This window comes from Lissotriton helveticus, chromosome 1_1 (assembly GCF_964261635.1).
Source record: "Lissotriton helveticus chromosome 1_1, aLisHel1.1, whole genome shotgun sequence".
NCBI lineage: Eukaryota > Metazoa > Chordata > Amphibia > Caudata > Salamandridae > Lissotriton > Lissotriton helveticus.
This window is the reverse complement of record NC_136057.1, coordinates 1,714,905,022-1,714,932,806: the sequence shown is the minus strand read 5'-3', so window position 1 is coordinate 1,714,932,806 and position 27,785 is coordinate 1,714,905,022.

Genomic DNA, 27,785 nt, shown 5'->3' with positions numbered 1-27,785 from the left:
GGGGGTACGGAGGTTCGAATGAGAAAGATAAAGGGAGAAGGTGAAATCCAATAGCGAAGGAGAAAGATGAGGTGCAGAAAGAAGGAGAATGGGGATAAGATGAGGAGAAAGGGGAGGAGAGAAAGAAAGAAGGGTGAGGAATGGGAAGAGAAGATAGGACAAAAGAGAGGAGAACGAGGGTGTAAATTAAAGTGGAAGAGAATGAAAGGAAAAAGAAACAAGAGAAAGGGAAGAGAAGAGAAGAATAAGAGGGTGCAAACCAAAGAGAAAGAACGCAGTATAGGTAAAAGACGAATATTAGTCCAGAAGTAGAAAGTGAGTGGAAGCAGAAAGGAGGAAGGAGATGCAGTAAGAAAATAGTAGAACAAGAGGACAAAAGAATGTGAAACGGGGAGCGAGAAAGAAAGAGAGGGGACGAGAAGTAGAAAAGAGGACGAATGAGTAGAAAGGAAGGTGAAACAGGGGAAAGAGGCATAGGGAGTAGGATAATGGACTAAAAACAAGGAAAAGGACGAAAAGAAGGAGAACAAGAGGGAAAGAGAACAAGATGAGGGTGTAACTAAGAAATGGGAGGAGAAAGAGAAAAAGAAGTAAGGAAATGAAGGCAATGAAATGTGGAAATGAAATAGAGAAGAGAAGTAGGAAAGGGGGCGAGAGAGAGGCTAAAGGTAGAAGGAGAGAGAGGAGGAAAAGGGAGCTCACACTATGATTAGGGTAAGAGGGAAACGGGTGAATAATAGGGGTTGGGAGAGGGCATTAAGTAAACAGTTAAAAAGGAAAACTAGATTGAAAAAAGAAAGAGAAGGAGGGAGAAGGTTGAAAAGGGATATGGGATAGTAGACGAAAAAGAGAATAGAGAGAGGAGGAAGTGAAAGAGAAAGACAGGGAAAGAGAGAGAGCAGCATCCAAAAAGAGAAAGAACACGAGGAAAAGCGTTGGGCAAAGAGGGGGAAAGTGAAGGGGAGAAGAGAATGAGACCTGGAGAAGAGTGAAATAAAAGTGGTGAAATAATAACTTCAAACAGAAGGAAGGAAGTAAAAAGAGATAAAGAAGTAGAGGACACATGTTAAAGAGAAAGATTCACAAAATAAGAAAGGGGAAGACAAGCGATGGAGAAAGGAAAGGGAATAAAGAAGATGAGAGATGGGATTACAAACAGATAAGAAGGGAACACAGTGGCTTTAATTTTGACCTTGTGAATTGGTTGTATTTTCACATTTGACATTTACTATGCTACATCTGATTACTGCTTTCCCCGGGGAATAGCGTTAACTACGCAACTTTTACAACGCTGTGCCTTTACGACGCAACTTTTACAACGCAAGTCGTTACAACGACTTGCGCTGGGGGGTGCTCCAGGATAGGGTATAGGGTCATTTACTATCCAACTCCTTCCCTACTATCCACGGGGACTGGAGTTGGAATAGTAAATTAAACTATTCACTATCCAGCGCCCCCAACGCAAGTCGTTGTAACGACTTGCGTTGTAAAAGTTGCGTCGTAAAGGCATGCGTTGTAAATGCATGCGTAGCAATGACACGACATACATCCCTTTCCCCCATGTGCACAGATTAAATTCAGAGTATGCCAGAAATCGTTAATAAAACATTTGTTATGATTGTCATGAATGTCCAGAGATGGATATTTTTTTAAAGAAAGTGCCCTATTTTTCTTTCTTTTTCTATGAAGAAAGAATAGAAAACGACCATCAAGCAACACTCCAGCTTTGCATCTCATAGTTCTTTTAGAGCATTGCATGACGTGTGGAGGATCATCAGTTTGTGGGAGACCGTGACGTAGTGCTTAATTGGTGCCAGTGCTTTCCGGTGCTCAGCACTGGCACTTATTTCACTGGGTCGGGTCTATAGGACTTTTCTCCTCCGGCAGATCGATGGCCCAGTAATTAATCAAATACATTTCTGAGCTCCTTCTGTGGATGCTGCCTGGTATGCCGCCTGATATGTCCTCATAAGAAGTCCCACCCTGGTCCACGCATAATGCAAGAGCATCGTCATTACCTTAGTGATGTCAAGTCTGCAGATTGCGTATACCTTTTTACGGAACATTGTTTAATTTCTGTTTAAGAATAGCCGAGGGCGGGCTTTTGGCTAAACTGGGGCACGGCATGCTGGAAGTGTGCAGGATTATAAATAAACGTTTTAACGTACAGGAGAAGTGAATATACACGAGTGCCCGCAATTACAACAGGTATAATTTTTATATATTCGATTTACTTGCTGATTAAAAGCAGCTAGAGCCAGGACCAGACTGCGAACTACAAACGGCCCTGGAAAAGTGCTCGACCAGCCCCCCCTCCCCACTCGGGGACGTTGGAGGTGCCGCTGAGCTCTTTGCCGGGGCCGGTTTTTCGGCCGATTTTGTTACACGGCCGATTTTGCAGCTAACAACGGCCCTGTAACAAAAGAATATATGATGATACAACGAATTCCGTTGCAACGCATGCCTTTACCACGCATGCGTTACAACGGAATTCGTTTAGCACGCATAAACCTTTCACCGACTATTTGCGTGGTGACGTCATACGTCGTGAAGAGAAAACGGCATTTTTTTACCGATTTCTCTTAATCGACTCTGATGCCGACGTGACTTAAGGTGAGTTGTTTTATTTTTATTTGGGGGGGAGACCCCCCCAAGCCCCCCCCCCTTTTTTTTAACTTTTACCACATATGCCTTTACTACAAACATCGTAGTAAAGGCATGCGTGGTAAAGGCATTAGTTGTAACCACGCATGCGTTGTACTGCATGCGTGGTTAAAGATTTCGGGGAAACGGCTTCGTTGTAAAAGCCGTTTCCCGTAACAAAAACGGCCCCCACCAGTGCGGCGCACCGGGGGATTGCCCGGTTCCCGCTATGGCAGTCCGGCCCTGGCTAGAGCCGCAGTACTACTCCGAGTTCCGCCACGTCACCACCCTGGACGAGAAAGAGAGCACTGTGATCATCCCGCCATCGCCATCTGCAACTACAATCGGTTTCTCGGCCATTACCAAAAATAACATGCTGTGGGCTGGCCAGCTCCTGTGCTTTGAGGACGAGGAGAGCTAGGGGGATTACTTGCGGGACCTAGGCCTTGCTGACAACTCCCCCAAATCGATAAGTCCTTCAGCATGTGGGACTTCTTCCAGCACACAGGCCACAACATGGAGGACATTCTGCTCTTCTGCCAGTACAGCTGCGGCGTTGTGAACTTCAACACCATGAGTAGCCATGAAGCGCCGAAAAATGTAATGCATATATGTAGGTTTATTAATATGTATACACTGGTGAGCCCTACCTTCCTTGGCTCACCTGTCTTGCATTATGGAGCAGGTCAGGCATTAATCAAGAGTATGCCGCAGTTGTCAACAGTCAATTAGCCACAGTTTTCAAACAAGCATTTACAATGCAATGGTTTCGCCTTTGGAAAAGTTAGAGCTATTGGCATTGCTCATGACATTTCTTTTTTTTACTTATAAATAAATGGCATTGTTATTTACATTGCCAACAGCTCTGAGAGAGAAACATTGAACATAGGGAGGTGGAAATGTTGTGGGGATCACACTGGGGACAGAAGAAAAGAGCTGCACTTTCACGGAGTACAATCCGAGACAAAAAAAGTCATCGAATAAGAAGCAAATAAACGAGATTGACAATAAACACAACCAATGGTAAGCAATGGACAGGTTGTAGGCACACAGTAGGCCTTTTGCAATCAGACAAGTTAAACTACGTGGGCTGGACCACAAAAAGTAATGTGTTCACGCTGCGTCAAAATGTCAGGAAGTTAAGAAACAAGCATGGCCAGTAGAAATAAGTATGACCTTAGTGGGCTGCACTATCAAAGACACACTCATCACTCTGAACTCACACTAGCACTGTTCATCCCCTGCACTTGTAATTGTGGTTTGGCTGTATGTATGTAGTAGTGTATGGATGGATGGATGGATGGATGGAGTTTATGGGATGGATGGATAGTATGGATGTCTGGATGTAGTGTTACATGTTTGGAATGTAATGTATGGATGGAGTGGCTAAAGGACGTATGCTTTGGGATGTATTGTTGGATGTAGTGGGATGGATGGATGGATGTATGGTGTGGTGTTATGAATGAATGTAGTGTGGTGATGGATATATGGATGGATTAGGGGATGGCTGGCAGAATGGAGTGGATGTTTTGTATGGATGGAATGGAGGGAGGCTATGGATGGATGGAGTGGTGGATGTAAATAGGGATTTAGTGGGATGGATTGTGATGGATGGAGTGTGATGGTTGGATGCAGTGGGGAGATGTATGGATGGAGTGGTGGGATGGATGGATGGAGTGGGATGGATGTATGTCTGTTGTGGGGGTATGAATGAATGTAGTGGACTTTGAAGCTGCGGATCCAGGTTCGAGTCTGGTTAGAGGCTCAACATCAGTTTGATTCTTGGCAAACCACTTATTCTACCCGTGCCTAAAAAACACATGAAGGTGTCTTTCCATTATGCAACTGGCGCTCATGTAAAGCGCTCCAATATCTTGGGGTCGAGTGCAAGCAGTATAAAAACTGCAACAACAAAAACAGATAATAAGTGGCTGAGGTGGGATTCGAACCCATGCAGCTAGAGTAAAAAGGTCACTGGCGTGCAAAAATACAAGGGCTGAATATACGGTGCTCAACTACTAGGAGTGGCCCGGCTATGCCTCAAGAGGGTGTGGCTTAATGGCCAGATCGGCCGACTTTGAAGCTGCGGATCCAGGTTCGAGTCTGGCTAGAGGCTCAACATCAGTGTGATTCTGGGCAAACCACTTCATCTACCCGTGCCTAAAAAACACATGAATGTGTCTTTCCATAATGCAACTGGCGCTCATGTAAAGCGCTCCGACATCTTGGAACATCTGAAACGTGTGCACAGGACTTTGTTCTATATTCACAGTGTGGGTTCATACCCAGACGCTAGCAGGGGTTGTTTTGCTAGGGTTTGTTTTCCTCTGACCTTGTGACATCGTATTCTTTCATCACAATGTTTTGACTCCATTGCGTACTTGCTTGAGCGCCACTTCTTCCTGTCCCAATTCTAAACCCTCCACCGAGCAATTATACTAAATCTAAAGGGAGAAGGGGTCCTTAGGGTCCCTGATTGTCATCTGGCAATACAGTCAAAGTCGTTCATGGAATTAAACAAAGAATCCAATTCCCACGATGCAGTAGGTTTTGAAGTGACTGTAAACAGGACATTCTCTGGGATATAAAGTCATGTGGTCAGCATGCCTGCCCTTCTGGTGAGCAGCTCATGTTTGAATGGGCGTCTATTTGTCATTCAATCTGGGGATATGGCTTCCTCTCCTAGGTCCATGCCAGCATCCCCGCCCCCAATCTCATCCAATCCCAGACCTCTGCTTCGCAAAGTGGCGCATTCTGAGTATGTCCATACCAAGCCTATCTGTGACGTCATAGCTACAGACAGCGTTGGCTGCCTGCTGTAGAAGGCCTATTGTCTATGAAACGATATACTTGGAGTGGGCTGTGGACCAGCCTTTGTTTATCATTGGTTGGCTTGCTTGACGCTCATTTGCTCGCTTCTTACTCCCTCCCTTACAGCAAGAACTTTTTACCACCCTTTTTGAATGCATGAACTATATACTTCCACAACACACATCAGGAATCGAACAGCATCAGCAAACTTTATAAATAAAAGCATAGACAAAGCCAAAAAGTGAGACCCATTGGCTTTGCCAGTGCTTGCTATATTTAGCCCTCAATACTAGGTCTGTGCGCTTTCCTAGTTCTCCCACCTTTTTGCAGTGAAGAACACTAGGACGAACGAAGACAGAATTATTTGTCCAGGAGCACACGGTGCACTACAATTCCCACGGCGCACTGGAGAGCCGGGAAGCTGACGTGTGTCGACCCCGGAAAGCAGGTTCACCCATGCCACTGAAGGTCACGCTAAGTAGCGGGCCTCGGACGGGCACACCCATGTGTCGGGTGTCTCGGAGTTCAGCTGGTGCAGTTACGAACATTCAACACCGGGCTGGGGGTGGAGACAGCTGCCACCTCCCCCCTCCCGCGTGATCGCCCTATGACCCGTCACGCAGATTAGTGCCAATCATGAACAACCCCGTTTAATAACATGGAGGCATGAACATGTGATCTCGAGTACACAGAGTGAGGGAATTACGTCTCGTTGGCAACCCTGGAGGCTAAGAAGGACACACTGTGCCAGAACCTTCAAAGAGTGCGACTGACTCTGCTCAGCCCCCATGACACCGACCTCAGGTACCACGGTGCATCAACTCTGCACGGGGGAAGCAGATTCGAATAGACACACTGGATGCTTCGGATAATACGGAGGCAGATTGCCCGACAAGACGTGTTTTACTAAAAGTGCCTCTGCGTGAGAACTGTCCAAGCCACAAAGAGGAACCACACGAACCATCACATCCGCACACAGGTGACACACAGCTCTCTACACAGCTCTACAAGCAAACAACGCAATGAAACCCTTGGTGGAGAAAAGACACACCACTCGAGAGATACCATAGTGACATACATCGCCCACCTAAAAATCACGCCAGGCACACAAACACACACCACAAGCTGAGACGCCCCGCCCCTTTCAGGCACACCGCCCGCCCCCTCCCTGTGTTGTACGGATCCCTGAGAACCAGCACCAACAGCACATTGCCTTAAAATATGAAGAAATCTCATTATTTAATTCTACGCCCCAGATTTTATCATTTGTCTCCTGATTTTAACACAACCCTCGTGAAACTTTTAAAGTCAATGGTGGGTGGGTGCGCTTCCGGAAATGACCCCCACCCCCCTTTCCCTCCAACGCTTTTTGGGAACAGAAAACAGGCAGTCTGTGGCCAGCGCTGTTTTTGCATTTCAACATAGAATGGAACGCATTTTACGTTTCCAAAAATAGCTTGTGCTTCCAACAGCCAACCCTTGGAATTTTTTTTTCTGGCAGTCATTTCTCATAATTTCTTTCACAGCCATGTAGGCGGTACGCATGTTGGTGACGTACCGCCATGACATGTTGCAAAGAGAGAAAGGGCCTCTTCTAAGAAAGTAGATTATTACCGAACAGTACAAACGCCAAAAGGCAGGCAAAGACGAAAGACCGGCTCAATTTAACTTAGTATTATATTTATGGCTAGCAGATTACACAGACATCTGCAGCATGAGCTCACCTACTGCACTAGGTTCTTAGCTAGAAACCCCCAAATAACAGCGCACTTCAAAAAAACAAGCAACATAAAATGTAAATGTTTCAACAGTGAAACTGTTCTTCGGGAGGACAGTTGGAAGTGAATGGGTGCTGCGGGTTTATGCTCACTGTAGCCCCCCCAAAAAACCTGAAAGCAGGCCTGTGTCCCGGGAAGGACTAGCTCCCAAGACTTCCTTACGAGGGAGCCTCCGCGAGGAGAGCCGTGCTCCGTGGGTGGTGAGATCTGCACGGTTCTAACGTCTTCCGCTGATCCTTACCTGATCGCTGCTGCCCTCCTCCTTGCTGCCGGTACGGATTTGCGGTGGGGGCGGGCACCACAATGTGCCCCGCGCCCCCTCCGCTCCACCCTCGTCAGGCTCCTCTCCGGTCTCCCTCCAGGCATGGGAGACCGGCAACACCGGCAAAGGCTTCCCCCAGGCAGGGGGAAGCGGCAAACAGCAAGGCTTCCCTTTCCCTCCCCCGGGCTGCGGGTGCGGGACTTCTGGCCGGCCGCGAAGGGATTGGCCGGCCGGCCAGGTACTTCCGGGTCGCCGCGGGCAGCGCGGCGGCCCTCGCTAGGCAGGCAGGCGGGCAGAAATCGCGAGGTGGGCACTCGCTGGGGGCGTGAGAGGACACGGACGGCGGGAGGGGGCGGGAGGGGGCGGGAGAGGACACGAACGGCGGGAGGGGGGCGGGAGAGGACACGGACGGCGGGAGGGGGCGGGAGAGGACACGGGCGGCGGGAAACGTGCACAGGACAGCAAGGGGGGCGGGAATGGACAGCGCATCTGAATTCACTTTCAGTGAAAGGGGAGGGAACGGGAAAAAACGTAACTCCGCCCTGGGAAAAAATCTCCGGAACGCCCCCGAATCTGGTCCAGCCTTGATGGACAGATCCGGCACTCAATGGCTAGCCTCCATTTATGGAGCTAACCAATGAGAGCCGGGGGACGTTCCAGGAGTCCTTATTGACGACATAGGATTTCACCTGCGCTGAAGAGCTGCGCAGAGCGCAGCCTTCGGCAGGCGAAACCCAAAAAGTCAGTAAGCCAGAGGCATATTCTTTGTAAAGGAAAAAACGAGCAACAAGCCTAAAGTGCGCGGACAATAAAATGGATTGAAGAAAAGGCAGCAATTCTAACTAAATGTTCTGAGTTTATGATCTGAAACGGTAGAGTACAGCTGGCGGCCGTACAATAGGGAAATAATGAGAACGGTGTTATTCTCTGTGTGCAGTGCTCTTCAGTTGCAATTTAGCTGAGGGAACAGAAGTGGGTGTTCTAATGGTTACATTGGTGGGGAGGAAAGTATCAAGGTGCGCACTGACAATGTGCATTCTTAGAGGAAGCAACTTTCTTACTTTTGGTAATTCCTTAATTTGAGCTGGTGGTTTTCAGTGCTCAGCACCGTTTCTTTTCATAAGCACTAGTTAAGGAAATTTTTGCACCAGGAGATGAAGTGATTTGCCCAGAAAGAGGACGTTGAGCCGACCTGAGAGTCGTACCCCCACTGCCAAGTCGGCAGCTCTGGCCATTACGCCACATACTCTCCCCACTTTCGTGATTGTTCTATTTTGGACAGCACTAACATGAGAGAGGGGCTGGTGCAAACTTCCTCCTGGTGAGAGCCCTGGCACTTATATTTTTACAAATTAACCACTGGTGGAGCGTCACTTCGTCCCCGTTTTGGATGATTTTTATCATGTGCGTGCTGATCGTCGCCGAGTGGATGAAGAACAGCCGCCTGAAACTGAACTCAGACAAGACGGAAGTCCTCATCCTGGGATCATCCCCCTCCGCCTGGGACGACTCCTGGTGGCCCCCAGCCCTGGGCACCACCCCCAAGCCAACGGACCACGCACGAAACCTGGGCTTCATCCTGGACTCCTCCCTCTCAATGACCAAACAAGTTAACGCCGTTTCGTCATCCTGTTTCAACACCCTGCGCATGCTCCGTAAGATCTTCCGATGGATCCCCATCGAAACTAGGAAGATGGTCACCCAGGCACTCGTCAACAGCCGACTGGACTACGGGAACACCCTCTACGCGGGTACCACAGCCAAACTACAGAAAAGACTCCAGCGCATACAGAACGCCTCCGCGCGACTCGTCTTGGACATCCCCTGCCACAACCACATCTCCGCCCACCTCAGAGACCTGCATTGGCTCCCAGTCAGCAAGAGGATCACGTTCAGACTTCTCACCCACACACACAAGGCTCTCCACGACCTGGGCCCCAAGTACCTCAACAACCGCCTCACCTTCTACACACCCACCCGCCAACTGCGATCGACTAGCCTCGCCCTCGCCACCGTACCATGCATCCGCAGAGCCACCGCCGGAGGAAGATCCTTTTCCTACCTGGCGGCCAAGACATGGAACTCCCTCCCCCTCCACCTACGGCTGACCCAGGATCCTCTCTCCTTCAGGAAGCAGCTCAAGACCTGGCTTTTCGAGCAGTAACGGACCCCTCCCCCCCCCAGCGCCTTGAGACCCTAACGGGTGAGTAACGCGCTGTATAAATATGTTTGATTGATTGATTGATTGATCGGGCAGAGCACGCGACTAAAGGCTGCACGCGATAAGCAAATAAACTTGTCACCTAAAGTTATGAAGATAAGTAGTTTCAACAAAGGTGTGCATTCTGTCTCTCTCATTTTTCTGATCATTATCACGTCTGCCCTGCTGGCAGTTTGCACCAAGGATCATTGGTTTAAAATGCAGATAAACGGACTTGGACTCACATGTGGGATGCGAAAATTCAATACAACATCCAGGAAGTGGTTACTTGGGCTGAGAACTAACATCGTTCATATTGTCACTGTGGATCTTTTTATTTTGCATTCGGGACCCCGCACGATGGACATTAAGTGCATGAACACTTGAATGTATTAAATCTGTATAATCGTTGTATGTGCATGTTCGAAACCCGGAATAGCAGCGTTTTGATAAACAGTCATTGATGGGCTGGGTTGTAATTGCGCCGGGTTTGGGTGCTTTGGATTGTATTGGTTTAGTTATGGGTGAGCGGTGTAATTGCAGGTTTGGGCGGGTGAATATGACACTTAACGAGATGGCTGATGGGTAATGTAGTCCGGGGTGGGTAGTAGAATTAGTGGTTTGACGAGATTGGTTAACAATGAGGGTAGGGAACCATTGCACGAGTGTTTAAAAGCAGAGTCACGGGGTAGGAGTGTTTGTAATTTTGTTTGACACGGAAGAGGTTGAAACACGCTGGAATTGATGGTTTCAAAACAAAGGATGCAGGTAGATGTGTTTGTTTAGTTTGCTGTATTTAGATGGCACGGGAGAATCAGCCAATTGCCAAGTTTGGGGCTGGTGGGTTTATAAGCACTGGGCCCGAATTTAAGGGAGGTACTTTGTTTGGTGAGATGATTGGGTGTGGGACAATAATGTGATGCATATATTTTGTAGGCACATAAGCATGGGTTTTAGACAGTCAATACTGTTTATTGCAATACAGTTAAATCGGATGGTTGGTTTTTCGTTTTTGTTAAAGAAGATAAAATTAACCACGCTGGACAGATGTTTGTATGGTAACCATATGGTAATTTTTTTATATATTGCAGTGAACCCCCGAAGAAGGGCTAGGAAAGCCCGGAATGCATTGGGTCAATTAAGATACACTGTTATGGACGACTACATATTCTCTCGTGCTCCAGGGAAAGGCCCGGATGGGCATATCTGCCGCATTTGAAATATTGGGATTACGTACCATCTCATATGTGAATGGAGAATGAAAATGTGATTTGGTGAATACAAATGAAGTACATGGATTAAAAACTGATAAGTAATAGATAAGTGTATGGATTCTTTGTGAAAAGAATTACATATTCAGCAGTGCGCCTTGGAGTGGAACGTCACTTCGTTCCCGTTTTGGATGTGTTTGTTTTATTTATAACCATTTTTTTGGAGACCATGTATTCCCCAAATGCATTCATCAGTTTCTGAAGACCCACTGGTGTTCTGGCTAGGAGAACTGCATCATCTGCGCCGAGCAGCACTGGTATTGGGTTCCCAGCAACCTTATGGGCATCGACCTGCACTGTCTGTATGTGGGTATCCACCCCATTAAAAAACAGTGAAAACAGCAATGTCGCCAAAACACAGCCCCATAGGATGCCACGCCCCACTTTAAATTTTCGGCGTGCATTCCCCTTGTGGGTCAAACCAAACTTGGCAGGAAAATTTCTGATAGAGACGTGAAAGGAACCCCACAATTGGTCTTGGTTCACCTGTAAAGATCAGTGTTGCCCATAATAGATTGTTATCTACTATATCAAAGCCACTACTCAGATCTGCGAAGCATAGATATAGAGTTCCCGATTTAACCCTGTATGTGTTTCCTAAAACCATACTGGTCTGGTGTCAGGATGGAATGTTCCAATGCCCAATCCTCAATCCTTATTATGATCAAGCTACACATTACCTTCAATGAAGAGTCTAGGAGTGAGATTGGGCAATAGTTTTTGGGATCAGCTCTATCCCCCTTTTTATATATTGGCATAATAATAGATGTCTCCCAGAAAGATGGAATACTGTCTGACGATGCAATATTAAAAAACCCTTGTCAAAATAGGTCTCCAAAGGTCAGGGGCATATTTGTATACATCGACTGGTACTCCATCTGGCCCCAGGGCCCTTCCCCCAATGCTGACCTGTAGAGCCAGCATTAATTTTTCAAGAGAGATTTTGAGTTTAACTACCCCCCAATCGACTTCCAGCCCAATTGAATTCTCTGTATTCTGACTAAAGATGTTAGAGAAATGGACTACCCAACTGTTACAAGGGACATTGTGGCTAAGCACTAGGATGTCTTCATTTTTTTTTAAGGTGCATTCCTTGTATCCCAGAACAGCTTAGTGTTCTTAGTCTCTGCTGCGAGGGCAAGGGTAACCCATGCTTTACTCAGTAATGTTTTTTTCCTTGCTACCAATGCCTGATTATATTGAAGAAACAATGTCTTGATGACCAGGGTATCCTGTGGGGCAATATTCAAGGCACATTTAAGACCTTTGAGTGCTTTAGTGCAGGCAGGATCGAACCATCCCCTGTTTTTGGACCCTGATCTGGTAGGTTGGCAAGTCAAAAGCGATTTTATAGATATCATTAAATTATTTTACTAATGTAAATGTAAATGTAAATGTGTGGGACTTGTAAAGCGCACTGCTGCCCGTAAGCGTCCTGGCGCTGAAGACCGCTGGGGAACCCGTCCTGGCTTTCCCTGTGAGATGGTCCCTTCTGGGTATCTCCAAGGTGAAAGCAGGCATCCCCGGCGTCTGTGGGGGGCCGTTGTAGAGATGAGGCAAGCTTAATGCCCAGAGTTGCCGAGTGTGATCCCTGGTTAGAGTAGGCACCGAGGCAAGAATTATCGAGTCCGCTGACCCTGGTCCACGACCCTGCCGCATCGGGAATTTAATAAATTAGGTAAAATACGCTCCTCAAGACAATAATCAAGTCCGTCATAGATCTCCTGGACTATTTTTTTAGCATGGTGGTGGGATCGATTCCTTCCCATCTAATTCTTATTCCATTTGGTCTGCTTGCAGTGATGTTATTTATTATATTAAATGAGTTGCGCCACTTGCCCCAAAAATACAGTGGTAATGAAATCCGAATATGGGGACTTAGGGCCACCGTATTTATGAGGGGTGTGCCACACAAGGCATTAGGTGCGGTAGATATCAGTACATGATCGATGGTAGTGGTTGAATTCCTCCCAATAAAAGTTGGGATTCGTTCTCCATTAGTATCACTACTGCACCTTAAAAGCTGTAAATCACCATACTCATTGTAGAAAAAATGGTCGCTCCCCATCCCATCTTGTTCAATGCGTCCACATGCCCGAGTGTCAAATAATTCACAAGCCTGTATATTAAAATCTTCTGCCCAAAATTAGTATCTATAGAGCTTAAAACGATTTCAAACAGTGATCAAGGGCTGTTACCACCCTAATATGTGTATGGTCAAAAATGTTTTCATAAAAGTTTATTAAAACCATATCATTCATGCCCTCTTTCTTCAGCCACAGTAATTAAAAAAGTGGATCTGGGGAGTATATTTTTTAACGATGACTGGAATTTTGTTAGAAATAGGAATCATGAGCTCCCCTTTTGCCCGCCCGATGTTTGTTGGTATTGCTTCTGAAAAATATGAGTAGTACCCTACAACATATATGGGTTTAGTACACCAAGTTTTCTGCATACATAGAATATCAAATTCAGATATAATATTAATCCAATCGGTATTCCCTAGTTTATTAGTGAGCCCATTCACATTCCATATAGCAAACCTGAATTTTCCTCCCGCATCACCATCAGGTGGGCTCGGGGCACAAGTCGTAAAAAAAGAAGTGCCGAGCTCCTCTTCCCAGAGAGGCCAAAGAGTGAAGTCCAGCTGTTTGGCAGGGGGGACAGAGTAAAATAAGTGGTGGGACTCCGTCCACCCGCGTGGTACCCCGACTCGAGCTCTAGGTGGGCTCATATTTGCATCAACCCTGGGTGTTAAACTGGGAATGGGACAGATTTCCTGATTAGTATTAATATTGTCTGACAAGGGTGTCTTCCTCCTATACTCAATAGCAATTTGTTGGCCGCATTGACTTCTGTTGATAAACATATTACACTCAGATACCTCTACACTGGTAGAGTCCCATGTTCATCTGTACTATCGGCTTTATGATTAAGTCAATTGTTCTCTACCATAATATTCAATGCATGGTATCGATTTGACAGAAGCTGGTTGTGGGGGTGGGAATAGCAAGGATATTGTGGCCTTGGTACCTGTACGTTATGAATTTTTGCACAAGACAGATTATCGTTACGTAGGTGGAGATAAAAATAAACCCTAAAGGTAAAACAGCCACATTTCGACCAACCTGTGGTTATAATGCTGCCTTTCCATGGATTTCTCTTACTATACTAGGTTTTTTTTTAAATTAACAACGATACAATCCCCCTCAAAGACTTTTGTTTGTGGGCTAATTCACCTCACTCTTCATATAAATAGGATTTGATGAGCGTTAGATGGTGCGAGTAAATGTTTGGAACTAAGCCAATAGACCACTTTATTCTTCAAGCCTTCAGCAGACTCTCTCTCGCCGCGTTTCAAAGGGGGAACATTTAACAGAACCGCCATATATGGGCAACATGATGGTTATTTGCTCTTGTGGATAATCAAAATTATTAGAAATGTATTTATCTGTTTGGCATCAAAGCTAGGGGTTTCGATGGGTGTCAGGATAGGGGTCGTATTAATTGGCTCTGTCGATTGATTGGTCCTAAGGTTTGACAGAATCTGACTAGAGGCCAAGCACAGACCAGATTGGCCACCAGTCCCCCTGGTCCCCACAGGCATAATGCCTTTAGATTGTATCTTTTCACCCTCTACAGCCCGAGTGCTAGATACTTTGGAGATAACAGATTCCATTTCGCCCTCAAGTATAGACAATTTCTTTTTAAGAAGCAGTAACAACTTGCTTACCATACTTGACTATTTGTCCCAAAATAGTGTCCAGATGGAGTTGCCCACATCGAACAGTGATCAAGAGGCGCCTGGGGATGCAGGGGACCCTGTATAGGTTTGCTTATAGAGTTAGACTGGTCCCCCGAGTCTTTCTTTTCCGTTTTGCCGCAGGATGGAGGTAATCAGGGATTGATGTTGGGAGTAGCTGATGGTGTGATGACACCGGCACTACCTCTCCCAGAGTGCTAAATGATTGGCTGATTATATGTTCTTCATTCGTACACTCCTGGCCCTGGGCACTAGATACCTCATTAACTTGCTCATCAATATGCATAACCAAACCACCTTCCACAGTTGACCCTGATGCACTCAGTGATAAACACCACTCGGCCTGATCAATCTCCTTATTAAGGGCCCCCACCGTGCGTGCTAAAAAGGAGTCAATGGTAGTCCGCTTAGGTGTAACCCTGGATCAATAGGGGTTTTGGTACCGCCAATCTGACGCTTAACCATTATTACATTAGGAATTAACTTCCGGGTGCTAAACAGTGATAGCAATGTCACTTACTTATCAGCTGACATGCACCTAGTTGCATCTTGTTCTTCTTTGCATCTTCTTTGTATCATCTCGGTTGACAGTTGTCCATACCCCAACGCCTCCTCAAGATCAGGATCTGTAAACGGGGTAGAAGAACCAAGAGGGCAGGCCAAGCCCTGCCTCTTCTGGCCGCTGACGGGTGCAGACGGGCCCGCTCTTGAACCATTTTTTGCCAGGGCAGGCTCCCGAGCCTATCCCGCTCGCGCCCTGCAAAGCGGGAGCCCTCCTGCAACTAAATGTGCCTCCAGGCCGGACTAAAAATCTGCTGCTTTTATTACAAAGAACAATGGTCCTGTGCTAACAAGGAATTTGTGGACAGTGACTTATATAGACTACAATGAGTTCTATGTATGTTTTTCCAATGCCCAGCTGGACAAGCAATTTTTTTCCAATCAATCTTTAAGTATAAAATGGAAGGAATAGAAGCGCAGACAATTATACGTGGGCACAGTCCTGTACCCAACATAAGGAAGGAAGTGAGGGAAAAGGGACAATAAAATAGTGAAAAAACATATAAAATAGTCAGGCAATAACTTTGGAGCCACGTAGGCTTGCAATTAAAATATAGTAAAGCAAGCTCTATCAAACAGTATCCACAGTAATATCACTCAATGGTCAGTTTGTGGCACTATTTCAAAACAGTCGACGTTTCGATCCCTAGCTCCTATGTAAGTGGGATCATCATCAGGACTAATATAAATTACAATTGCCTGGTATATCACGTTGGTGCCTGTTAAAATAAGGAGATAAGAAACAGGAGAAGTGGGAGAAAAAAGAAAAGAGACAACAGCGACCTGTCAGATATATTACACTTGTTGTTAATCATTGTATCATGTATTTGTATACGTGACAGGTGCCACCAGGATTTCTTAACCCCTTCGACGCTCATGACGAGCTGGGCTCGTCATGAGGTAGCCTCCTCGCACGCTCATGACGAGCCCAGCTCGTCATGTAAAGTGCGATATGAAAAATCCCAGCGTACGGGCGGAAATCATGCCGCACGCATGCAGTTAAATGATCTTTCTTCATTGGGATTCTTGCTCCGCAATAAAGGACCCACCCATAGGGCCGGACATACTTTGGACCTCATCCTGTCCAGGCTTCCTGGAATTGAGTGTTCTGCCCCTATTGTAAATCTATGGACAGACCATTTTACGATAGAATTCTTTATCCCTGAGATAGGACCTACTCCTAAAAGATCCACTCAGATTCCTATGAAACGGAGACAATGGCATAAGATAACTAATGATTCCTTGAGGGATGTCTTCTCTATTGAAGATCATGCCACAACTAGCGATATTGATGTGGCGCTAGAGAAATATGAAAAGGCAGTAACTATTGCCATTGAGCATATAGCTCCAATGAAAACCTTTAAGACCCGCCCGACGAAAAATCAGGAGGTGTGGTTCTCAGAAGACTTGAGGTCCATGAAACGGAGGACTAGAAAACTAGAGAAAACCTGGCGTTCATCCCATTCGGAGTCAGACAAATTGGAGTATCAGAGAGCGCTAAAAATATACCATAGAGCTATTCGAACAGCTCGTAAACAACATATCACCTCACAACTAGAGGCGGTAGGAAATGCGCCGAGGATGCTTTACCAGATACTGAACTCCTTCCTGAAGCCGGCAGCATGTGAGAGTGTTGACACTTCATCTCAACAACTTTGTAATGATATCTCTTGCTTCTTCACGAACAAGATTGAAACCATCTATGAAAAGATTCATGCCTCCGTAGCTTCCATTGGACATGTTATCTTTCCCACTGTGGCCCCAGCGAGAAAAAAGGTCCTCGCCTCCACTTTGGCAAATTTCCCCAACATCACTCTGGTTGAAGTGGAGGGACTCATCACAACTATAAAGAGTGGGAGTCCTATGGATCAGCTTCCACCGAGAGTGATGGTTTCGGTGAGGAGCATATTAGCACCAGAATTCCAAAGTTTGGCCAACCTCTCTTTGGACACAGGCCGTGTCCCTCTAGAGTGGAAGAGAGCCCAAGTGCGACCCATCCGCAAGAACATCGCCACTGCATGGGCTGACATGACCAATTTGAGACCCATTTCCCTTTTACCATTCATGGGAAAGCTCATAGAAAAGCACGTCAACAAGCACTTGTCTAATCACCTGGAACATACTGGTGCACTAGATCCATCTCAGTCGGGCTTTAGACCAAAATACAGCACGGAAACAGCATTGCTGTCGATTACCGATGATCTACGCATGCTCCAGGACAAAGGAACATCAGCTGTCCTGGTGCTGCTAGATTTATCGGCAGCTTTTGATACCATCTCACATGAAATTTTGGTCGAGCGTCTGACTGAGAGTGGACTAGGGGGCATGGCACTGGCTTGGCTAAAGAGCTTTCTTTCGGATCGAACCCAATGTGTCACCATGGGAGATTTCCGATCCGAGGAGACCAGGATTACTAAGGGCGTGCCACAGGGCTCCTGTTTGAGCCCTACATTATTCAACATCTATGTGGCCCCCCTGGCTAATATCCTGAGAGCCTTTGGTTTTTGTCCAGTGTCATATGCTGACGATACCCAGCTGCTCTTTCCCTTTGACCATCTAACTCCAGAGGTATTACATTCTTTCTCTGAGGGGATGAGAGCAGTTTCCCAATGGATGTCTTTGAACATGTTGCAGTGCAATGTTTCAAAGACAGAGGTTATGCTCTTCGGTGAGGCTAAGATCTGCTGGGCGCCTGACTGGTGGCCTTTAGATCTAGGCCCAGTCCCTGAGCCTAAGCAGATAGTCAAGAACCTAGGGGTCCGTCTGGAACAAGAACTCAGCCTGAAGCAGCATGTTACCAACCTTGTGGGGTCTTGTTTTCGAACCATAGGATTGCTGCGCAGAGTTTTTCCATTGCTTCCAGACACCATTAGAAAGACCCTGGTCCAGGCGCTGGTTATCAGTCGTCTTGACTATTGTAATGGTCTCTTGTTGTCAGCTAATGAGGAGGATCTGTATAGGTTACAGGTTGTGCAGAACACTGCAGCTAGGCTGGTTGCAAATGCCCCTCCCAGAACATCATCAAAACCTCTTCTTGCCAGGCTTCATTGGCTTTCCATCCGTCAGAGTCGTTTTTAAGATCTGTTGTACGGTACACAAAGGACTTCATGGTTTGGGTCCCTCTTATCTGGCAGACAAGTTTGTGCCGTATGTCCCTTCCCGTGCTCTACGGTCCAGTGATCAATTGCTTCTTACGATTCCTCGGATCAAGCGGGCAAGGCAAGGGGGTAAGGCTCTGTCGGTGAGGGGGCCGAAGATATGGAATGGCCTTCCTCTCCAGCTAAGGCCACTTGATAATCATCTGGCCTTCAGGAAAAAGCTGAAGACGTTCCTGTTCCAGGTTTAACCATACAGTTTCAGAATTAGATTGCAGTCATGTAACTCGATCTCCTGCAGGTTCGGCAGTCATACAGCGCGGAGATACTCCCCTGGGAGTTTATTCAAGCGCTCTATAAACACGCAAAATAAATAAATAAATAAATAAATTGTACAACCTAAAAGAAAACATGTTCACTGTTGTGCATGGGCCACCGGGGACGTAACATCTTAGTTCGTACTGTTGTCTAGACAACCCACTAATGGCGTCATGATTAACGTGCCTAAGTGCATGGTGAGATCGTTACTAAGTCGTTCTGGAAATATGACTAGCTACGGCGAATTAAGGGCCTGTTGTGAGAAGTGAGACTGGTCGCGACGCGAGGTTGATTTACATTTCACGTGAGGCAGATCTTTAATTGGTGTCTAATCGTCCTTGGTGAGCCGAAGCGAAAGGATGTTGTGCGGCCTCGCGCTCCTACATAATACGGACTGCCTTACCCAATGTCAGGCGTGGGGTAGCGTGATTTCGGGCGATTCGGAAAGTCAGCCCGCTGCGTTAAGGCATCTAAATGAAAACGGGGAAAAGAGGATTCAGGGCTGGTGGCCGAAGAAGGAGTGCCAGGCGTGGTGGTGGGAGGCAAGTGCTCTTCAATTACCTGTTCTTCAACTCTAGCGGTCCTTGGAAATGTGTCCACGGTCCGTTTAGGTTGTAGGTGGTGAATATTTTCATGCGGCCACGCTAGTAAGCGGAGTTGGCTGGATTAGAGCTGGGGAGGTTAAAAGAGTCAGTAAGTAGGGCCGTCTGAGATCACGGCTTAAAGATAGACAGTTGCGTCTGCACTGGCTTACCTCTATGGAGTCTCCTGGCGGTGTCATCGGTAGCGATCTACAGTCCTCGGCACAATAGCGGGAACCGGACTGTTGGCGATGTGGCGTTTTTATGTGTTAATGTACGCCACTTCGGTTAGTAGAAAGCGAGGAAGGGCTAACGGTTTGGGAGTGGTCCCAGGTGTCGGCCATCTTGGATAGGTGTGAAGTATTCATGGCAGCCACGCTGGAATACTGATGTGGCGATGATGCGGGGGTGATGTGTTAAGGGCGTCGTGGTTGCGAGGCAGTGAAGTGCAGTGTGAGTGCTGTGGTGAAATGCTAAACAGATATACGGTTATTCAATTGTGAATCACACCATATTAAAAATTGTTAAAACCAATTGCGGTCTAATTCTTGCAAGATACCAATGCTGAGGATTTACATTTTCCAATATTTCAATACGGGGTCAGCATTTGGCATTGCGATGGAGCCAAATTAGGTATGAAGTATTCAAGGCAAGCATGCTGGAATACTGATGCTGATCGTGCGATGGTTCGGGGGTGATATGTGGGGGACATCATGGTTGAGAGGCAGTGAAGTGCAGTGTGAGTGTCATCAAAGTGCTATAAGGATATACGGTTTTTCACATGTGAATCACATCATATTTACAATTCGGATTGTTTGAAAGGAGAGGGAAAACTTGAAGTCCTCTTACAAGGACGTTTTACATCATAATAACATTGCAGAGGATTTACATTTTTCAATACATGGTCAGAAAATGGCGTTGTAATGGAGCCATATTAGTTTAGGATTGTGCCCCATGGCAGAGGTAACAGTGGTCCCAGAGCCATGAGCAAAGCCGGCAGAGAGCTCCCTGCAGGTAGTTAGTAAGGGAATTGTTCTTTATAGTTCTGTGTGCAGCCATTGTTCATAACAGAGTAGTCCAATCCTCCATTCTGTTCAGTCCATTTCTTATTGTGTCAAACTGAATTATTGACTTGAGTTCTTCTCTGTTGAGAAGTTGTGCCATGTTGCCGCCTCGGCATTGTTATCTTGCAAGAATTAGACCACAATTGGTTTTAACAATTTTTAATATGGTGTGATTCACAATTGAATAACCGTATATCTGTATAGCACTTCACCACAGCACTCACACTGCACTTCACTGCCTCGCAACCACGACGCCCTTAACACATCACCCCGCATCATCGCCACATCAGTATTCCAGCATGGCTGCCATGAATACTTCACACCTATCCAAGATGGCCGACACCTGGAACCACTCCCAAACCGTTAGCCCTTCCTCGCTTTCTACCAACCGAAGTGGCGTACATTAACACATAAAAACGCCACATCGCCAACAGTCCGGTTCCCGCCATTGTGCTGAGGACTGTAGATCGCTCCCGATGACACCGCCAGGAGACTCCATAGAGGTAAGCCAGTGCAGACACAACTGTCTATCTTTAAGCCGTGATCTCAGACGGCCCCACTTACTGACTCTTTTAACCTCCCCAGCTCTAATCCGGCCAACTCCGCTTACTAGCGTGGCCGCACGAAAATATTCACCACCTACAACCTAAACAGACCGTTGACACATTTCCAAGGACCGCGAGAGTTGAAGAACAGGTAATTGAAGAGCACTTGCCTCCCACCACCACGCCTGGCACTCCTTCTTCGGCCACCAGCCCTGAATCCTCTTTTCCCCGTTTTCATTTAGATGCCTTAATGCAGCGAGCTGACTTTCCGAATTGCCCGAAATCACGCTACCCCACGCCTGACATTGGGTAAGGCTGTCCGAATTATGTAGGAGCTCGAGGCCGCACAACATCCTTTCGCTTCGGCTCACCAAGCACGATTAGACACCAATTAAAGATCTGTCTCATGTGAAATTTAAATCAACCTCGGGTCGCGGCCAGTCTCACTTCTCACAACAGCCCCTTGATTCACCGTAGCTAGTCATATTTCCAGGACGACTTAGAAACGGTCTCACCATGCACTTAGGCACGTTAATCATGACGCCACTAGTGGGTTGTCTAGACAACAGTACGAACTAAGATGTTACGTCACCGGTGGCCCATGTACAACAGTGAACATGTTTTCTTTTAGGTTGTACGAAATATGGTGGCACCTGTCACGTATACGAATACATGATACTATGATTAACAACAAGTGTAATATATCTGACAGGTCGTTGTTGTCTCTTTTCTTTTTTCTCCCACTACTCCTGTTTCTTATCTCCTTATTTTAACAGGCACCAATGTGATATACCAGGCAATTGTAATTTATATTAGTCCTGATGATGATCCCACTTACATAGGAGCTAGGGATCGAAACGTCGACTGTTTTGAAACAGTGCCACAAACTGACCATTGAGTGATATTACTGTGGATACTGTTTAATAGAGCTTGCTTTACTTTATTTTAATTGCAAGCCTACGTGGCTCCAAAGTTATTGCCTGACTATTTTATATGATTTTGCACTATTTTATTGTCCCTTTTCCCTCACTTCCTTCCTTATGTTGGGTACAGGACTGTGCCCATGTATAATTGTCTGTGCTTCTATTCCTTCCATTTTATACTTAAAGATTGATTGAAATAAAATTCCTTGTCCGGCTGGGGATTGGAAAAACATATATAGAACTCATTGTAGTCTATATAAATCACTGTCCTTAAATTCCTTGTTAGCACAGGACCATTGTTCTTTGTAATAATTGATACCCGCGGTCCTACGCTACCTATCGGGTTCCCTTGCTTGTAAGTTATAAAAATCTGCTGCAGCTGGTCCTGGGGAGTGTAGTCCTTCCCCCTGCTGCACAATGCTGTCTGTGCGGGCTGCAGAGAAACGGGTGTCGAGCGAAGCGGGAGCCCTCTGGCAACTAAATGTGCCTCCAGGCATGGCCAAACATCGTTGGCGGGATCTGATGCGGCTGGTCCTGGGTGGTGTAGCCCTTCCCCCTGCTGCACAAGACTGTCTTTGTGGGCTTCTGGCTGGACAAAAATTAGTGTCATTGCTGTTTGGGAGCCCTCTTCACTAACCAGAAGAGCTGTTGAGCGACAGACTGTAGTATGGAGTAGGAGAGGACTCATTTGATTATGAAGCCACTATTGGTGTGGAGGAAGTGCCCCTTTAATAGGAGGTCACTGATATGCCAATAGTGCAGCAAGAGGAATCTGGATTGCGCCTGGGGTTGAAAGGATTTCTATTGGAATTGCTGAACTCTGGGTTGCCCCAAACATGGTGCAGCCTGGGTTGCCCGCCTTTAATGGTGTTGCAAGGTGTAGAGTCAATACTGGAGTGGAATGGTGTGGCTCACTGGTTAGAGGCGGCAGACCCGGAAGCAGAGGACGGCCCGGGACCAGGGTTCTATTCCCGACGCGGCAGGGTCGAGGACCAGGATCAGCGGACTCGATAATTCTCGCCTCGGTGCCTACTCTAACCAGGGATCACACTCGGCAACTCTGGGCATTAGCTTGCCTCATCTCCACAACGGCCCCCCACATACGCCGGGGATGCCTGGTTTCACCTTGGAGATACCCAGTAGGGACAATCTCACAGGGAAAGCCAGTACGGGTTCCCCAGCGGTCTACAGCGCAGAGATACTCCTTCGGGAGTCGATTCTAGCGCTTTAGAAACCCACAATTAATTAATTAATACTGAAAACTTTTTGCCTATACATTTCTTTCCATTTTTTATGTACAATGTATTTTCAAATGCGATTGTTGACCAAACTACTTTGTATGCAGAACAGTTTTTTGAGGGAGAACATTGCCAGACTTAAGCCCCACTCTAGAGTTAGCCAGTGGACTCCTACAGATCTGGATGAGTTGAAGAAGTTCTGGGGTTTAACTTTTTCGATGGGATTGATAAGGAAGCTATTGCTTTCTTCACAATGGTCTACCAGTCTTTTGATGGCAGCTGCTATATTTCCTGCAACCATGAGTCATGTTCGGTATTTGCGTCTCCTTTGATGCTGCATTTGTGGATAATGCGCCAACATTGCCATAAGACCACCCTGATTGTGACCATCTCTTCAAGATTTGGTCTGTTCTTGATCATTTTGTAGATTGCTTTTCAGAGATCTATGTTCCATGGAAATAAATAGCTATGGATGAGTCTTTGGACCTGTTCAAGGGCCATTTGGTTTTAGGCAGTACATTCCTAGCAAGAGGGAATGTTATGGAATTAAGATAAATATGCTGCATGACAGTAGGACTGGATGTGTCTATAATTTCAGGGTGGACATTGATAGGTATTCTTCTATTGACCCCCCTGGTTGTCCGTCGACCTTTTGAATCAGTGAGAAAATTGTATACGAACTTGGTAGAGGAATTTATAACAAATGTCACAATTTAAACATGAATAACTTCTAAACTGGTGTGCAATTGTTGAAGGAATTATTTGCAGTAGACACTGTTGCATGTGGCACAATCCGCTCTAACCGTAAAGGTTACCCTAAATAGCTTGTATGTAAAAAAAGAAAGAATTTCAGAGAGGATAGTGCAGTACCTTATGTAGTGATGAACGTCTAGCTGTGAAATTTTTCAGACAAGAGAGATGACTGTTAGGCAGTGGCGGCTCTCAGAGGGAGTTCTGCGGGTGGTAGGGCGGGAGGGGGAGGGGCAGGGTGGGGGGTAGTGGACTCAGACATACGACCGAAGGGAATAAAGTAAGTACAAAAATAAATAAAACTATTTACGTTGCGGCGCTGCATCGACGATTTGGTGATTCAGTGCGCGGAAGGTAAATAGTTGTATTTATTTATTTACTTCCTTTACTCCATTCCATTGTATGTCCAAGTCCACTTCAATCAATCAATCAATCAATCATGGACATTTATATAGCGCACTACTTACCCGGAGGGTCTCAAGGCGCTTGGGGGGGGGGGGTGCTGCTACTGCTCGAACAGCCAGGTCTTGAGCTTCTTCCTGAAGGAGAGGTGGTCTTGGGTCAGGCGCAGGTCGGGAGGGAGGGAGTTCCAGGTCTTGGCGGCCAGGTGGGAGAAGGACCTTCCTCCTGTTGTCGATCTTCGGATGCGGGGGACGGCGGCGAGGGCGTGACTGGCTGATCGGAGGTGGCGTTTGGGAGCGTAGAAGTTGATGCGGTTGCTGAGGTAGCTCGGGCTTCCCCCTCACCCTGCCCCTTCCCCGCCCCGCAACACTCCCTCTGCGAGCCGCCACTGCTGTTTGGGGGTCAGGTTGCTGAAATGCGCAAACCTGTGTGCGTTTTAGTTTACAAGAAGCACATGGGTGAGTTTACAAGAAGCACATGGGTGGTGTAGCTACAGTAGATCAGAGGTTGGAGTCTTACAGTGCTTTTCATACTTCATACATTTGGTATAAGAAGTTGGCTGTCAATTTGTTTAATTTGGCAACTTTCAATGCTTTTGTTGTATTCTAGGATTTTTCTCCCAATTCAACGATGACTTCTGTTAAGTTTAAGCAGTCTGTATTAGGCAGCCTTGTTGTAGTAGAGCAGGCAAGTGTTCCTAAAGTTGGAGTGGTGGAGAGTGTGGCTAGGTTGAAAGATTGCCACTTTCCTGATTACATTACTCCCACACCCAAAAAAAGTTTCCCCGTAGGAGATGTGTGCCCACATGCATCATTGAGAATTGCATTCGCAAACGGTGCGAATCGCAATTTTCGGCCGTTTGTGAATGCAATTCTCAAATTTTGGATGCATCAGGCTTTTCGCAATTTTAGGAATCGCAACCATGTTGCGATTTCTATAATTGTGTTTGCATTTAAGAAATCGTAATTTGAGATTTCTTAAATTCAATGCATGATAATTTTTAAATTGCGAATTCGCAAATTGGAAGGGGTAAATTAGCATGAAGTTGAACTTCATGCTAATTTATCGAAAACTTTCAAACATGCACAAGTTACATATTTGAAAGTTTTAATTTACACACACACATGTCCTTGGGGCATGTGTGTGTGTAAATTGCATTTAAAGTTACATTTCAGCGGTGCAGGGAGGGGTTCTTTGGACCCCCCTGCACCCTTGCAATTGCATTCACATTTTGCGAATTCGCAAATTGAAAATCGCAAAATGTGAATGCCTTCCCATTCATTCCTATGGGCCTTTTGGCCCATAGGAATCAATGGGAAGGTTTTCCTTAATTGCGATTCGCAAATTGTGAATCGCAATTAAGGAAAAATGAGGAATCGCAAAAAAAGTTGCGAATTTTTCATGCATTGCCGTTTGCGATTTCTAAATTGCGATTCCTTAATTTTTGCAATTTAGGAATCGCAAACGGCAACAATGATGCATGTGGCCGGTAGAGTCTATGTACAAAGAGGCGTGTGAAAGGAGAGTCGTATGTCCTGCCCCGTGTCCTTGTAATCCAGGGCTGTGTGTGTCCGCATGTTTTAAAATGTACCACATTCAACTCAAGTATTGGGAGCAACCGTGAAAGTAAAAGTTAACTTTTTTTCAACTCAATTTCAATCTTTTTTATTTAGCTTCTACTTTCTATAGAAAAACCTTGAAGGATCTACACAAATGACCTCCTGCTGAATTGAGAATTTTAGTTTTCAGGAATGTATAGCTTTCCGGGATCCACCATAGGTTTCACATCCGTTTCCACCACAAACTGGAAGGAGGTTGAAAGCACAAAGAATAGGGAAAATGGGCTATCTCACAGTAAAATGCCAAAACTGAGGTAATAAAATTGGTTTTCTGAATCACACCTGTCTGTTCCTGAAAGCTGGGAAGATGGTGAATTTAGCACCACAGACCTTTCATTGATGCCATGTGTAGGGAAGAAAACACTTTTTCCTGCAGCACTTTTTACCCCAAAAAACTAAATGAAGCTGTATTTAGGCTACTTTTTCTGTGCCCTTCAGGAGAATTCACAAACCCTGTGTACCTTTAGAATCCCCAAGATGTTGGAACAAAAGGACACAAAAAGCCTCTGTGAAAAAAAGTTATTAAGACCTTAAGTACAAACTATCCCACATTGCCAGAAAAAGCTAAGGGGTGTGGGCCTAGGAGAGAAAGGGTTAAGGAACATTTAGAAAATTATATAAGGGTAACCATGATATTATGACTCCATATTAAGTGCCATTGGTATTTTGCCATTTATGTTAAAGACCCACACCTCTCTGGTGTGCTTGGAATACAATTGAACCATAATATGGGCGTGCCTATACATACTGAAATAATTAGTACTTGAACTTTCTTTAGTTAGATAATTTACGAATGTGTTGACAAAAATGTTTTTTTTTACAGAGTTTTATATAGCGCTAACTTGACCCGAATCGGGTATCAGAGTGCTTTACATAGCACCAGTTACCATTACATGAGGACACATTTATTTTTGTTAGGCACGGGGAGATTAAGTAATTTGCCCAGAATCACAGAATGTTCATAGTCATTTCCGAGACTCGAACCCAGGTCCCCAGATTCGAGGTTGACCGCCCTAGCTGTTAGGCCAACTCCTTTCCCCAAATTGTTCATTACATAGGTTTATCAGATACAATACGCTATGAGTGTACTCTACATCCACTGTGGAATGCATTACAGGTCCATGCGATCAGGCCCGGACTGGCCATAGCGGGCACCGGGCAATCCCCCGGTGCGCCGCAAGGGTGGGGTCCGGTTTGAGCCCCTGGGGGGCGATTTTGTTACAGGGCCGTTTTTGCAGCATATGCGCAACCCCCACAACCTCCAACCCCCCCCCCCCCTAGTGGGGAGGGGGGGGCCAGCCGAGCACTTTGCCAGGGCCTGTTTTGGTTCCCAGTCCGGCCCTGCATGTGATAACAATATGAGATGCTGAAAAATGTGGCAGATTTTGAACAACAGCCCAAAATTAGAAAGCTGGATTGCATAGTTCCTCATCATGTTATACATGTCACCTCACAAATACGCTTTTATGGACAGTCACCTTTGCCGGTGTGGTAATGCATATCAAACTGCCCAACTCATATGGGCATGCCATGTACACGCATCCCTTGGAATGTGAATGGCTCCGCCCAGTGCTTTCTGCCTACCAAAGCTTGGTATGTTGGGACAGGCTTCCAAACAAGACCTATCTGCCCATGGTGAGTAACTGGACATCCCGTCTAAACCCCTGGGAAACAGCAGGATAACCATACTCTATTTATATCTTGGAGGCACCTTTTAGTGTACATCAGTAAACAGTGGCGACTGGTATTTGAAGGCAGTGGGGAGCAGGTCATGGGACAGGGAGGGAGGGGGAAGGAATGAAATGTTTAAAAAATACACACTTACCTGTCTGCAGCTGCCTCCCCCTGTCGCCGCTGCCTCCTCTCAGTCCTCTTCCCCGCTACCAGGACAGGAACAGGATGCACCCGACTCCCTGCCTCCAGATAGCCAATCACAACACTGCAATGCAGTGTTATGATTG